Source organism: Lycium barbarum, chromosome 10, assembly GCF_019175385.1.
Source record: "Lycium barbarum isolate Lr01 chromosome 10, ASM1917538v2, whole genome shotgun sequence".
Classification (NCBI taxonomy): domain Eukaryota; kingdom Viridiplantae; phylum Streptophyta; class Magnoliopsida; order Solanales; family Solanaceae; genus Lycium; species Lycium barbarum.
The window spans coordinates 92,227,511-92,243,816 of NC_083346.1; the positions used below are offsets into that span (position 1 = coordinate 92,227,511).

Genomic DNA, 16,306 nt, shown 5'->3' on the forward strand with positions numbered 1-16,306 from the left:
ACTTATAAATATTTATGAACTTTGTAATAATATTCAAGCAGACTGCGGACATGTTGACATTCCGAATCATGACAAAAGCAGATTATGAAATAAAACGCGAAAAGATTTTGGCAAGCGCTTGCTATATATCCAGAAGCTATCTTGCTCAGACTTTTCAAAATATTATTGCACCCGTGTGAGATCTTTCAAAGATTCACTACTTTACAGGACCCAACATGCACCTGATAATATTTTTGGAAAGTTCGAGTAACATAGTTCAGAAATAGTGGCATTCAGAGGTGACCACAATCATATTGAACATGAGCACTTGGGTTTCTGAAGAAAATTGCCATAACAGCTATGACAACAAATTTTGTCAGCATTGGTCTATTCTCAACAAGAAGGGCAGTCAGATAAGATTGTGTTGCCAGTTTTACCACCCTCACTCTCCTCTCTTTTACATACTGATCCAGTGCCTCTTCAACTTTTCCACTTCCATTCATTGATGTCTTTGCCAAGTTTCTTCCAAGCACCACTGCATCTTCTATTCCTGCTGAACCTCGTTGGGCAAGGAATGGGCCCATTACATGCATTGCATCTCCAGCAACCGTTAAAAAAATTTTGCGAAAATTTCCAAACATCAAGTCCCATGGTGCGCGATATCTCAAGTGAGTGAAAGATAGACAATCCAGATCACATCTTTCTATCATTTCTTGTACATCAGCTGAATGACCACTTGTTATCATTAGGGCTCTTTGTTTGATAAGTTCTGGATCTTGAGGGAACTTTGCATCTGAATGTGCACATTGTTAACATTTTGTGACAAAAGGGATACAATCAATGCAACAATATATATGCCTAAAATTTCAAACAAGACAAAGAGAAAATTAGTCTGCGCTCACGAAAAGTATCAAAATTTAATATATTGCATCAATTTGATTAACTGCATTATCAAATAACTGATGTTTTAGCAGTACGAATTACCTATGCCTTGTGGAACACCAATAAACCAATGGACCAATTTATCAGTGATTGGTAGTCTCCCAACTACGATTTTGCCACTTATGAGGTGGACAAATTCGAGAGGAAATGAATGGCCATTGGGTTAACTTGTTAAAACCCTAAGTCCAGAAGTGCGAAATTTTTTCGTAGGCTTTAATCCAAGGTAACTTGCCACTATTGACCTCGATCCATCACATCCGGTTAAAATCTGCAACGATCACTCAATTATAATGAAATTTAATAAAATGTTGTCAACTAGGTGCATCATGAGCAGCAACCAGCTATATGCAAGTGAAAGAAATACACTTGATTCAGCTTGTTGTCAATAAAGTTTTTTATAGCAAATTCTTAACCCTCTTGTGTCAAAGAACAGAATTGTTGTCAGCTTTTAATTAAGAATAATCTAGGGAATGAGACTTCAGTAATGTTCATTTATCCATAAAATTGATGACGCTCAACATATGATTAATTTATACAATCTATATATTTATATGCATACTTCATGAAAATAAATATCCCTAATTAATTATAAGGAGCCAAGAATTCTAACAAGGCAATTCAATAGAGTACTAGAGTGTCACAACTGAGATTTGAACATACTACCTGAAGCATTTTTTCGAGTCACCCTTACCACCATTAGCTACACCAGAAATTTCCAGTGTCAAGGGAATATATGTGAAATGAAAAATTTCGTCCAAAGAGATTCAACTGACCGAACTTCAGATCATATAGTTCCACGCGAGAATTGATACTAGTACAACACCTGTAGCATTAAACACTTTCAAGTGGTACAAGAATTGAGTTTGCTATATTTCCTTAAAAATGCAAAAAGGGTGTACTTTATACATAAAGAGGAAAGAGTGAATAAAGAAAGAGTACCTGAGCACGAATACGCTTTCCATTAGAAAGTAGAAGACACGGTAATGAAGTTAGAGGATCCATTTCTACGGAAACAATGTCATATCCAAAACATATAGTCTTAGGAGGCAAAGCATCAGCAAACGCTTCAACTATATCGCTCCTTTTCAGACAGCGAACCTCCCCAATATGCCTTTTAATTGTAAAACACATAATTACTGTTTACTTTCTGTTCTTTCAAGTGCAAAAAAAGCAAGCGAGATCTCAGTTTAATTTGACTTACTTGTTTCGAAGAATTAACTGAAGATGACTAAAAAGTCTTCAAATTACTAAAGATGACGTGTAGGGCCCACCCCACATCAAAACCCAATTAAATTTGGGATTAAGAAGATTGGGGTCCAAAATGTAATTTTTAAAGCTTCTTAATCTTTTACAAACTACAAAAAAAACCCAAAACACCCACCCATTATACTAAAACACCCACCCAATATTCAAACCGTTCCTCCCCACAACTCCCTCGCACTTCTTCCATATTTCAAAATCTAAACTCCCAAGCAAACAGTTAATCTCCTTCACTTGGACGTCTCTCATCTCTCCTCTTTTCTTGTCGTCTTCTTCTTCACCCTCGTCTATAGGTGTCGCTGCTGCTTCTTCTTCTTTAATATCAAGGTAAAGTTTTTGTTTCACTTGTTCCAAAAGTTATTTGGTAGAAATTGATGATTTTGGTTGTAGAAAAAGAAGAAGAAGAACATGGGTTTGTCTTCAATGTTGTTTATTTTGTTGTTCCTTGTTCGAGAAACCCTTATTTAGGGTATTTGTTTGACTTGTTGGGGTTTTTGCGTTTGTAAATAGCGTACATTGTTCTCAAATTATGGTTTTTTGTGATGTTTTTGTTCTTGTTCTCCTTAAGATTTCGAAAAAATGGCTTGCAATCTTGTTGACTTTTTCGAACAGATGAGTAAGTTGCTGCAGCAACTTCAACACTTGTTTGACAGTTGCAGATAGTTTCTGAGGTTGCTTGCTTTAAAAACCTCTATTTAGTGTATTTGTAGTGAAATATTGTTGTTGGTGTTGGTGTTGGTGTTTGTATTGGTGTTGATGTTGATGTTGGTGTTGGTGTTGTCCTATTATGGTATGGTTTAGGAAAAGAAAGGATAAAGAATTATTGCACATACATTTGGTGTATTTTGTTTAACTTGTATGATTATGTGTCTGTAGTAGACGATTTGGCTGTTGTCTTGGAAGTAGATGCTTGTTGTTTTGGTTTGGTTAAGTGTTTAGGAAAAGCTTGGATAAAATCCATCTTGTTGTTGTTATTGTTGTTTTTGTTGTTGTTGTTGTTGTTGTTGTTGTTGTTGTTGTTGTTGTTGTTGTTATGTGTTTGTAGTGAAATAAATGGTTTTTTTCTGTTGTTGTCCTGGTATGGTTCAGGGTTTAGGAGTAGATATCCAATAGATGTTTTTTTTTTTCTTTTCCTAGTATTTATCTGGTTCTGTTTATAGAAGCTATGTCCAAGAAATTTTTAGTTGTTGCAACAATTTCTACACTTGTGCCAACAAGTAGATAATATGTTGCAACAACTACAAATCTGTTGGACATAGCTTCAGTTTTTTTATTCTGTTTGTAGAAGATATCCAACAGATTTTTAGTTGTTGCAACAAGTTATACACTTGTTGCAACAAGTATACAATATGTGGCAACAACTACAAATCTGTTGGACATAGCTTCAGTTTTTTGGTTCTGTTTGTAGAAGATATCCAATAGATTTTTAATTGTTGCAACAAGTTATACACTTGTTGCAACAAGTATACAATATGTTGCAACAACTATAAATCTGTTGGACTTAGGTATATAATGGAGAAAAACCATGTTTAGTAAGCCTCGGGAAGGTTTAAGACTCGTCGGATCATCGGAGTTAAGTTTCGGTGGAAGTTTGGTAAAATGTCACATTATGGCGCACTTTGTGGCTCAACATGCGAGCAGCAAAGCGCGCTTTGCGGCCACGCAGTTGCGCAGCAAAGTGTGACAGTGAAATTTGGTGATGTTGCGAGGTATGCGACACAACATGCAGCTAGCAAAGCACGCTTTGCATCTAGTAAAGCTAGCAGCATGTTGTGTCGGTCCAGAATTTTTGGACCATTATAAATAGACCAAATTCGACCCAAAATCATATTTTCACCATTTTTGGTCATAGAAACCTCTAGAACACTCTCCATTATTCATCCACAAGAAACCAAGCGAAATCCATGATCAACTACACCAAAACCACGAAATCAAGTGTATGAAACCTAATAAAAGTTCATCTACACCAAGAAATCTCAAAGGAAATAGACTAGGGTTTTTGTGCAAGAAGAGGATTCCCACTCAAGGCTCATTCATCTATTATCTAAGGTGAGTTTTATGATCATTCTTGGTTGTTTAAGGAGTTGAAAGTTAAAAACACATGGATTGTAGAAAGATATAGAAGTGGGTCATAAATGTGGGAATAGTGACATTGTTGGGTGAAGGTTTGGACTGAATTATGAATATTGGAATGTTGTGGTTGTAAGTATGTTGTGAATGACATTTAGACCATGAAATAAGTATTAGATATGAGAAAACGCGATAGTGAACTATAACCACAATTATGGAGAAATTGAAGAGGAATTGTGAAATGTGGATAATGTAGATGAATGATGATTGTTGTCTATTATATTGTGAATGTTGTTATGAATGTTTGGGAGTTGATATAGAATATGGGAAAAGTTGTATAAACAAAGGAAATGCTGCCCAATTTTCTTTAGCTTTAGTAAGCACGTTTAAGTAATCGATTAGCTAATGTTCATGCGACTTCTCTTGAAGGTAGAAACGTGGGCATCAAAGGAGAACAAGCAAGTGATAGATTAGTTAAACGTAAAAGGTATGTGAGGCTAGTCCTTTCTTTCTATGGTATGAATCCGATGGTATGATTTTTCCTTCTTCTCCATCAATCCTCTATATTGCGGAAAACTAATAGCCTATGTTCATGAGTAGCCATATGAGATGAGAGATATATGAGGAGTTAAGTATAAAGATTCTAGACTTCATGATATGATGTTCCTATAACGCTAATGATGTCACATTGTATACACTCACCTTATATATTGTTTCCTTCAAGGTGAGACAGAGTACCATAAAGTTAATGATGTCATATATTGTATACACTCACCTTATATATTATTTCCTTCAAGGTGAGGCAGAGTACCATAAAGTTAATGATGTCATCTATTGTATACACTCACCATATATACTACTTCCTTCAAGGTGAGGTAGAATACTTCTAAATGTTCCATAATGGAATCGGGGGTTCATGACTTTAGGTCACCTCGATAAAGTATAACTATCTTGGAGTTATTATACATGCATTATGATGAGTATATGTTGATGATATTACACCGTGCCTATATGGACAGGCAAACACACCACTGCAGTGGGCAGCTTATACCCCGGACGCGAGAGGCCTGGACGCAGGTTAATTATTATCACACCGTACCTATATGGACGGGCAGCTTATACATTTATACATTTATGCATACATGACATGACGACGATTATGAAGTAAGCCAGCATGCATTATTTCTTTACGATGGACAGTCAGTTACAGTTGCTCTTTATTTGATGCTTTCTCTATCTTCTTGACATGTTATTATTACTTATGCCTCTCATACTCAGTACAATGTTCGTACTGACGTCCGTTTTCTTTGGACGCTGTGTTCATGCCCACAGGTAGACAGGGAGGTGATCTTGATCCAGACTCGTAGGAGCTAGTAGCTGATTTGAGAGCACTCCATTATTCCGGAGGTGCCTTTGACTAGTCTTTTGTGTATATATGTATATTTTGGGCACGACGGGGTCCTGTCCCGTCCCTATGTCTAGCACTCTAGTAGAGGCTCGTAGATACGCAGTTGTGGGTTATATGGTCTCACAAGGTTACTACTGTATTTATGTATATATATTATCATTTTGATAGCCGAAAGGCTTATGTCTATACAAGTATCTATGTTCGTAAATGAAAAATGATTTTCTTATGATTGAGTACGAATTTGATAAAAGAACGTTTAATGAGTATGATGAGTAGTAGAACGAGTGGTGCTCGGTGGTTAGCTCCGGGTACCCGTCACGGCCCCTAGTCGGGTCGTGACATATTCACTTGTTGCAACAGTTACATCATTTGTTGCAACAAATTCTTCAGTTGTTGGAGAATTTTGTTACTTGTTGTATTTTATTTGATCAAATGCTGCACTTCTTATTATCTGTTTACTTTGAATGATGCACAAATCAGTTGAAGCTTCTTTTTTTCTCCTGTGTGTAGATAAAATGTCTCCTGCCAAAAGAAAAGTTGAGAAATCAACTGAGGGTCATAGAGATAATAAAAAAGCTAGAGTGCAATCATCATTAGAGAATCTTGCTGATTTAGCAAAATCTATTGTTGAATCAGCAAATATAAAGGAAAGAGACAGTCAAACTGACAATCAATCCTCAGAAAGAGAGGAAGTACAGAGCCAAGAAGCAGTAGATACAAATGAACAAAGTGAAGAAGAATTAGAAGCTGAAGAAACTGCTGATGGAGTAGATGGATTGGATGAAGATGATGAAAAGGGCAGTGCTTCCGAAAATACAGTTCACTTGTCGACGTTCATAGCTGAATTAAGAACAAAGAAGAGAAATAGTGTGAATGACAATTTAATTGTAGAATCTTCTAGTAGATTGGACATAGATCATAACAGACCTTCCATTGCTGAGGTCGTTAAGGTTTTCAGTATTGACAAGTATGCCGTGAGGATGCCGTTGAATGAAAATAATGATTTGACCGTTGATCTTACGATCAAATCAGTCATGGGCAAGAACTTTGATATGTTTAGGCTAATTCTTAAAAAGCAGGGGTTGGAGGATTTCTTTAGGAAAAACTGTTTTGGGGTGTATTTGGATCTGCCTGAAGAGACCGGTGCACGGTTTCAAATGAAAATGGTATATGGGCTTATGAAGCGTAGAATTCTTTCGGATGCAAAGGATGAGCTTTGGATTATTTACTGTGGCATGCCGGTGTGCTTTGGCTTGAAAGAGTTTGCCATAGTTACTGGCCTTAGATGTCATCCTTGTGAGCTTCCTACTGTTGTATTGAATAAGCCAGCCCGGACTAGAAAGACATCCAAAGAAGCCAAGAAAGTAGGAAAGGGTGGAAAAGATAAGAGTGAAACTGGTTTGGTGGAGTTAGTTGGAAAAAGATACAAAGGAGATAAGCTGCTTGTAGATTTGCAGTCCAAAACCATATCAAAAAAACATAAGCAGTCCTTGTGTTTAGTTTGGTTTGTGCACTGTGTTCTTATGGCAAAAGATACAAGTCTGAACATACCACTTGGTTTTCTTAAACTTGCAGAGGACTATGAGGCATTCAACAACCATGGATGGGGCCGGGAAAGCTTCTAGTTGACTGTTGACTATTTATCGAAAGAGCTTAAGCCAACAGTGAAGACAGTCAATTTATATGGCTTCCCTTGGGCTTTCATGGTAAAGCATTTGCAATGTCAATTTCTTGTACTTTTTGTATTTATATCATCATTTTGATTTTGATGGTATCTTGTTTTATAGGCTTGGGCATTTGAAGCCATTCCTCACCTCCGAAAACAAGTGAAGGACTACCCTTCGGAAGTGTCTTTTCCAAGAATGCTTAGATAGCTGACTGCAAAGAGCAACACAAGATTGAGTGTTGATCTTTTTAACCCTCTTTTGGAAGAGGTAAGCCTTAAGACATATATATAGAATAAACCTGGTCATCTGTTGGATAATGTCCAACAAGTATGACACCTGTTGCAACAAGTTACTAATATGTTGGACAATGTCCAACAAGTATGACACCTGTTGCAACAAGTTATTAATCTGTTGGACAATGTCCAAAAAGTATGACACCTGTTGCAACAACTTAGTTATCTGTTGCATTTCATGATTTAGGACCATTTTAATATATCTACTTTTTTGTTGTAGGTTGTGCACCCGTGGCTTGTCCCGACAGTACGGGAGTTGGAGATGCCATTCCTTGCTTCCTTTGAGCCCTTACAATTTGTTCCTGATAAAATGATTGAGGGGATGAAATTAGAATTGGTTGGAGTGACAGCCATCAAAAGGGAATCAGTTGTGGTAGATGTTGATGGTGGTGGTGTTATTGCTAGTGGTCAACCTGCTGTTGATGACGTTGCGGCAAAAATTGCCGGTGAAAAAATAATAGATGATGATGTTGATTTTGGTAGACAAACTCCAATTGTTGGTGTTGTTGGTGGACAAACTCCAATTGGTGGTGATGTCGGTGGACAAACTCCAATTGATGGAGATATTAGTTGTGGCGGATTTGGTGGTAGATTTTCTTTTGGTGGTGCCGACACATCAAAATGTGCTTGTGAATGCACCTATTGCAAGCAGCGAATGGATGATTTGATAAATAATGTTGAGGAGTTGGTGAAGGCACAAATTCTGCTTTACAGAGTTTGTTATCCAAGAGGGGTGTCAATCCATCCAAGAAGCTAACCTCACCCTATACTCTTATTCGCATTCTCAAGAAGGGAAAAGCAATTTCCAAGGCACTTGCCGATGTTAGGTCAAGGAAATCTTCTACACCCCACAAGGCAGCTGTTGTTGTTGATCTTAAAAAGGTAAATGTGTATAAGCATGCAGATGCTCAAAAAATGAAAAGGCTTGAAAAATTCATCAATGCCAAGAAGAGCAAGGGTACAATGTATTCATTGCATGAATTTAAGGTCGATGACTTCAGGATAATGACAAGCATGGAAGATTGGTGGCTGGCCAGTGTAAGTTTGAAAACAACAATTATTTTTGTTGAAACAAGTCTTATTTTGGTTGTATTAGTTGCAACAAGTTATATATTTGCTGCAACGAGTGGAACACTTGTTGCAACAAGTATTGGTCTTGTTGCAACAACTCACTTAGTTGTTGGAGTTTGCTTACAGCAGTTGGGGAAATAGACCCAACTGTTGTAAGCAATCTCCAACAACTAGGAGAGTTGTTGCAACAAGACCAATACTTGTTGCAACAAGTGCACACTTGTTGCAACAACTCAGTTGTTTAGGTGACTGACATTCCTTATACTTTTAATGCAGTATGTTGATGAAATTATGCTCTTAATGCGTGTGAGGCAAAGAACTTTCACTGAGCACTATGCTTCCACAGATATAATCTTGGATCTCAACTGCTACAATATCATGCTCAAGAGATACACAGAGTTGTCGGATGAAAGCACACAGCCGGAAGCTATTCCATTCAATCAAATGCTTGATGATTTTATATGGGATGATGATGTTATCGCTTACTGTAGAGTTACTGCACCAGCCAAAGGTGGTCGCGAGTGGGTTGGTGCCAAAAGGGTGCTTACTATCATGAACATAAATGTTAGACGATTTGTCACCCTCGAATTCATAATTGAGGAGGGGGTGATAAATGTTTATGACTGCAACGTCCCAAAAATCCAAGAAGATGAGTTCTTCATCCACATCCAGCCAGTCATTGAATTATGGCCGAAACTACTGAAGCAGAGTGGCATGTTTGAACGCTTGCCTGAAAAGCTGCTCAACGAAGCTTGGAAATTTGTGCTGAAGGAGAATATCCCCCGCAATGAAACTGCAATGGCATGCGGATCGTATTCACTTGCTTTTATTGAGCATTTGCTTACCGACACTAACATGATGAAGCCTGAGACTCTATTATGCGACAACTCAGTGGCGAGGATGCAGTGGCGGTGGGCAGTGGGTGTGATAGATAATGTTTTGGAGCCCTGAGCTGGCTGTTTAACAAATTACTACTTGAACAATATTTTTTTGTCCTTGTTATTATTTATGAATGTTGTTGCAACAAATGCAACAGATAGTACAGTTGTTAAAAAAGTTGCAAAAAATTACTAATCTACTAATCTGTTTAGAAAAGTTGCCTAAATCATTGCAACAGGTCATACAGTTGTTGAAGAAGTTACTAATTCGTTCCGAACAAGTAACTAATCTCTTTAAACAAGTTACTAATCTGTTGCATTAGATAATACATTTGTGAAAGGAGTTGCAACAAATTACTAATCTGTGCCAACAAGTTACTAATTCGTTCCAACAAGTAAATAATCTGCTGAAACAAGTTACTAATCTGTTGCAACAGACCGTACAGTTGTGGAAAGAAGTTGCAACAAATTACTAATCTGTTCCAACAAGTTACTAATCCGTTCCAAAAAGTAAATAATCTGCTGAAACAAGTTACTAATCTGTTGCAACAGATCATACAATTGTGGAAAGAAGTTGCAACAAATTACTAAAAATTTCTTAAGTATATATATTGATCAATAAATATGATTGATTTCCATTGTTTATCACTAAATGTGGGCGAATCCCATCAATTCACTCCAATGATCACTCCATTTAGTGCGTATTGGACTTAGTTGATCATCTATCCTGACCTAAAACACCATGAAATTGCTTAAGTATATATATATATATATATATTGATCAATAAATATGATTGATTTCCATTGTTTATCACTAAATGTGGGTGAATCCTATCAATTCACTTCAATGATCACTCCATTTAGTGCGTATTGGACTTAGTTGATCATCTATCCTGACCCAAAACACCATGAAATTGCTTAAGTATATATATTGATCAATAAATATGATTGATTTCCATTGTTTATCACTAAATGTGGGTGAATCCCATGAATTCACACAATGATCACTCCATTTAGTGCGTATTGGACTTAGTTGATCATCTATCCTGACCCAAAACACCATGAAATTGCTTAAGTATATATAATGATCAATAAATATGATTGATTTCCACTGTTTATCACTAAATGTGGTTGATTCCCTTTATTGATCACTAAATGTGGGTGAATCAAGTAGTATCTGTTGCAACAGATGTAGTATCAGTTGGAGAAAGTTTAGTATCTGTTGCAGCAAGTGTAGTATCTGTTGCAGCAAACTGAGTAAGTTGTTGAACAAGTCCTTACTCTTGTTGGATAAAACACAACAAGTTACCCATTTTCTGTAACAAGTCACTCCACTTGTTTGATTTTCATTGTTTATCACTAAATGTTGCTGATATACATTGTTTATCACTAAATATGGTTGATTCCCTTTATTGATCACTAAATGTGGGTGAATTAAGTAGTATCTGTTGCAACAGATGTAGTATCTGTTGGAGCAAGTGTAGTATCTGTTGTAGCAAACTGAGTAAGTTGTTGAACAAGTCCTTACTCTTGTTGGATAAAACGCAACAAGTTACCCATTTTCTGTAACAAGTCACTTCACTTGTTTGATTTTCATTTTTTATCACTAAATGTGGCTGATATCCATTATTTATCACTAAATATGGCTTATTCCCTTTATTGATCACTAAATGTGGGTGAATCAAGTAGTATCTGTTGCAACAGATGTAGTATCTGTTGGAGCAGGTTTAGTATCTGTTGCAGCAAACTGAGTAAGTTGTTGAACAAGTCCTTACTCTTGTTGGATAAAACACAACAAGTTACCCATTTTCTGTAACAAGTAACTCCACTTGTTTGATTTCCATTGTTTATCACTAAATATGATTGATTCCAATTGTTTATCACTAAATGTGGTTGATTCCCTCTACTCAATAATTAAAACTTGAGTCACTCCACTTGTTAGAAAAAACCCAACATATTAGTTGCATCTGCTTAAAAACTCCGATTTTTTGTAATATGTTCAACGACTTACTAGTTGCTGCAACAAGTCCTGTTACTTGTTCGATAAAACCCAACAAGCTACAGAGCTATTGCAACAAATTCATTACTTGTTGGAAACTGTATAACAATTTATTAACAAGAATATACACATTAGTGATTTGAACACGAACAACATATCATATAAACCAAGTTCATAATCACCAAGAATATAACTTACCATGTTAAGAAAGAATAACATTAAAATGTCATAAAGATCCAACAGATAACTATTATTACAACACAATGCAATCTACAACTATGGAGCATTTCGGCTTGGACATGTTGTTTTTTTGTGGCCAACTGTTTTGCATAAGGAGCATTTGTTTTTCAGCATATCCCTCTTTGTCCACCTTCTTCCGTGTTTGCTAGAACTTAAAATCTTCACATCCCTTGGCCACCACTTGCACTTTAGATGTTCACATCTAAAGCAATACACACTTCGCGAATTGAATGACATTCCTTTATAAAAACCTGTTTCATCATCTTGAACATGGCTGGACTGTGACGATTGTGCAGCACACGGTGTATTACTCGCAAGTTCGGGTATAGGGATCGGCTCACCCCCACTTCCATGGGGTTTCGCACTTCTATTATTTGGAATATCCATATCCACCCCTTCCAATTTATCATTTAATACATCTTGTTGGTCTTGAGCTAAATTATGGTTCTCGACCGGGCTTCCAACCACGTATACCCTTAAAATGGGCCTAGCTACATCTTTCAAATAAGTACGCAAACGACTCTGATCGGTTATCTTAAAAGGCAAGACCCTCTGGTTTTCAAAAGAGCTATGCATGTAAGTGATGACAAGGTCTTTCGGTTCACAAGTTAATTCACAATAGTTAATGATTAAGTTCACAAAATCATCAAACTCAACATCTCTTGGGACAGTCATCGCTATCGTCTCTAACATGTGACTACCTTTCCATCGCCAAATATATCAATTGTTCACCTCGATCCATTCACCATGGTAATCAACACCTATTATTATTGAGTCCCCCATTAATGGAGCCTGAAGATATTTTGTTTTAAGAAAATCAGTCATGAACAGCGCAAGTCAAAGGCCACTTAAATTTATGATTAAGTTAATTATTGAGTGGTTTTTTTGAAATTTTGGACCCAAAGTAGTTAACTTAATCACAATTTTGAGCGGCCTTTGAGATTGGATGTTCAAAGTTGTCACAACTAGTAATTAAAATGCTTGAATGTCAAGTGTTGAAATTACTCTAGGTGACAGGTTTGACCACCCCAAGCCCAAAGGCCACTTAAATTTATGATTAAGTTCATAGTTGAGTGATTTTTTCCTGTAATTTTGGACCCAAATTAGTTAACTTAATCACAACTTTAAATGACTTCTTGGAACAAATAACTGACTTGTTGCAACAAGTAGGTTACTAGTTGCAACAGCTCGCTTATTTGTTGGAGACAACTTCAGTTTTTTCTCTGTCTCATATCAAAATGGAACAACTATATGACTTGTTGGAACAACTAACGTACTTGTTGCAACAAGTATGTAACTTGTTCCAACTACTTGGTAACTTGTTGGAGACAACTTCTGTTTGTCTGTTTGATAACAAAATGCAACAACTAAGTGACTTGTTGGAACAAATAATTGACTTGTTGCAACAAGTAGGTTACTAGTTGCAACAACTCACTTATTTGTTGGAGACAGCTTCAGTCTCTGTTTCATAACAAAATGGAACAATTATATGAATTGTTAGAACAACTAACGTACTTGTTGCAACAAGTATGTAACCTGTTCCAACTACTTGATTACTTGTTGGAGACAACTTCAGTTTTTGTCTCTTTCATAACAAAATGCAACAACTAAGTGACTTATTGAAACAAATAACATACTTGTTGCAACAAGTAGGTTACTAGTTGCAACAGCTCACTTATTTGTTGGAGACAACTTCAGTCTCTGTTTCATCCAACAACTGTAAAATATGTCCAACAGCTGCTATAATTGATGCAGCAAGTATCATACTTGTTGCAACAAGTAACTCAGTTGTTGGAAAGAGTAGGAGCTCTCCAACAGATTTCACAGTTATTGCATAAAGTACAACAGCTGTTGTAAATTATTTATTCACATTTTTTGTAATTGTTGCAACAGATTAGTAAATCTGTTGCAACAACTTCATAATTTATCAACAACTCTTGCAGAAACACTAGGACTACAACAGCTGATGCAAAAAGTTCAGAAGCTCTTACACAACAGCTTTAGAACTTGTTGCAACAACTATACTGCTGTAACTACGAATCTGGGAAAATCAGCAAATAAGGCAACTATACCCAGATGAACAATTGAAAGAAACAGTATTGTTTAACTTATCAATGGACTCGAAAACACTTATGAAGTAATGCCAGTGCTACACCGATGACATTCAATCAAAAAATTGTAAAATCGGATGATTTTTTTTTTCTTGAGCAATGGCGGAAGAAGAAGAAGAAGAAGAAGAAGAAGAAGAAGAAGAAGAAAGCAGCACGAAGAACAGATGGGAAGAACAAAAATGGAGGAAACGGCGCTGAAGAGGATTTTTTTTTTCTCGGTTTTTGTATTTTAAGGTTTATAGTGGTTGGGTCAAAGTGTTAAAAATAAAACTTTGGGGCAAAGTGTTAAAAGTAAAGTTTAGGGTCAAAGTGTTAAAAATAAAACTTGAGGGAAAAGTATTAAAAATAAAATAGAGGGCCAAAGTGTCAAAAACGAAACTATTGGGCAAGCTCAAAGCCCCTTAATCACTAATCAAATTTAGTCACCTCTACTCAATAATTAAAACTTGAATCACCTCCCTTCAATTTTAAAACTAAAACATCACCTATAATTAAATGCCCCTACTTGTTTGGTGTGTATTTTTCTTTGCCCTTGTCGATCCATGTCATTCGTGTCCTGTTTTAAAAGTGATGATACTTTAAAGTTAACAAGAGTAGGGTAGAGTAGAGTAGAAAAGCAGAAATTAGCGACGGACAAATTCTATAGCTAAACATCATGATCCATCGCTAATCCTATTTAACGACAGATTAGTGAGTAGAAAAAAATGATGTAAATCTAATGGGAGAAAAATGTATATTACCCTTGAAGAGGAAGAGCAGTAGTTCTTAGGTGAGAAGCAACACCAAGTTGATCAAGTGCTCTCCATCCATTAGGCATTACACCTATGGCTGCTCCTGCTGCTCTTAATGTTTCTGATTTCTCTAATACCACACTCTTTACCCCTTTCCTGCATTTTATTTTATATAGTATATATATTTTATTTCTTCAGTAACCTACTATATTATCTATAACTTGTCCATAGAAAGTAGAAGAATAGGAAGAAAAAAGGAAGTAGAGAGAAAAAGTACTTATGCAAAGCAAGAGCTGTGGCAAGGCCAAAAAGGCCACCACCCACTTTGACTTTTTCGTGCATTTCTTCACAACCAGTCGACTCCATCTTCTTTCTCTTTCCCAATGATTTTGTGACTTTTTGATAGGAAGTGATCACTTGGATCTATCTATCTATATAAATAAAATTGTTACCTAAGTAAGACGATTAGAGTAGTAATAAAGAAAATGCCCAAGAAAGGGTTGACTTAAATTATTCCTACCTCTGTATGACGCAAATTAACATGATAACATGCAATGACATCATTCGAAGTATACAATCTAATCTGTTTGGCCATGACACTTTAAACAAAAATGTACTAAGGTTTAAACAAAAATGTACTAAGATTTTTTGGAATACTTGTTTGATTATGTTTTTCCATTTTCTTTCTGGGACACTATTTTTTTGAAAAAACAATTTGGAACAGACACAAACTTTTAAGCTCTCCAAATATAAGGATGTTTCGATTGGAGAATCTGTTGAGATATATACTATTAACTATGTGTTTGGATATAGTATTTCTTATGGAACTATTATTTATTCATTGTTTAATAAAGAATTAAATAGATCATGTACTAATATGTGTGTCCTTTACTTATATAGTAGATGATTTAGTGTATAGAGTTTAGCTTATACACGGAAGATTAAATCGTCGGTTCTTATAAGTATAAAATTTATGTTCACAATCTAAGATGGAAATTAGACAAAGCCATCGGTATGATTGTAGCCCAAGATTAATATAATGTATCTTCATTATGGGAATGATATAGTTCCGTCTTCTTGTGCTAGTACATTTTGTATGTATTGAAAGGACCAAGTAGAGATAAGTGTTTTTGTACTGAATATATAAAACAAATTCTCTAGTTCATTAAATGTACTTATACTTTTAATCTTGATATAATTATTATGATCAATGTGATTTGTTCATTATTTTGATTTATTAAAAGGTACGACTCAATTGTGGTCCATGTATTCCTGGTAAATTGGATAATGACAAATTACATTTGTGAAATAATAATTAGTTGATAGAATCCATGTCTCGACTTTGAGATTGATGATACCCCTTTATAGATGCTTATAAGTCTCATGTGAAAACTCTGCAGGTGGACTTTGTATCCGTCACATGATGTAAGTTAAGCAGAAATATAAAAGATTCAATTAGTCAATGAATTAAATTGTCAGTAATTTAATTTAATTGATTGGTATTTGTAATCTTGACATGGGGAGTTAAATAAGATTTAATGAAAGATTTCGAAATTGAACCGAGGAGTGCAGTTACGATTTTTCAGTGGAATAATTCGTAATTTATTATGGTAGGATTAATTCAGATATTTCGAATTAATTCCATAATAGGAAGCCT

The 16,306-nt window shown here is 35.8% G+C and overlaps 1 pseudogene; it reads right to left on the reverse strand.

Moving 5' to 3' along the window:
- Positions 1-272: 272 nt before the first annotated feature.
- On the reverse strand, positions 273-15,015 carry LOC132615200 (monooxygenase 1-like; annotated as a pseudogene).
- Positions 15,016-16,306: the final 1,291 nt, after the last annotated feature.